Below are 701 nucleotides of genomic sequence, written 5' to 3'. Positions count from 1 at the left end.
AAAAAAAAAAAAAAAAAGAAAATCCACATAAGGCCCCTGTGTGTGGCTTAGTAACATAACAGTCATTGCTGCCAGCTTAGCAGCAGGTGGATTTCCCAAATCCACCTGGGAAACCTAAGGGGACGGAATAGATGGAGCAGAGGGTAATCAGCAAAATACAAACCAAACTAAACATACCTCCCTGGCCTCCTTCCATAAGGTCAGAGGTTTTAAATATATAAAGATCAAGAGTTTGAGGTTGCTGTGAGCTGTGACAGCACAGTACTCTACTGAGGGTGACAAAGTGAGACTCTGTCTCAAAAGAAAAAAAAAATCTTTAAAGAATAGAACATAGCTTTTCTCGGAAAAAGCTGCAAGGCAATTTCCTAAATGAATGGGAAAAGTGTTACATTGTTCTCTGTGAATTGTTTTTTACACACCAGTTAATGAGCATAATTATATATTATGTACCAACCAAACAACAGAAATGAGTTATGGTATATACACTTTACTCCCAGTAAATAACTCATTTCATCAGGATTTAGGTAAAGAAGTTAGCCTCTCTTTTACTCTGAAAAAAGATCAAAAGTTGAGTTAAGGCCGGCTTTTATATATTTCTCCCTCCCAAATGGTCGTTAAAGCACTCTTTAAGAAAAGACACAAAATTAATGCCATTGATAAGAATTTATTCTTCCCTTAAATAAGACTATAGTGCTGTGAAT

The sequence above is a fragment of the Otolemur garnettii genome, unplaced genomic scaffold (genome assembly GCF_000181295.1).
Source record: "Otolemur garnettii isolate 467f Iridium unplaced genomic scaffold, OtoGar3 scaffold00003, whole genome shotgun sequence".
Taxonomy (NCBI): domain Eukaryota; kingdom Metazoa; phylum Chordata; class Mammalia; order Primates; family Galagidae; genus Otolemur; species Otolemur garnettii.
The sequence above is the reverse complement of the archived record's forward strand: the minus strand, read 5'-3'. Positions refer to the sequence as shown.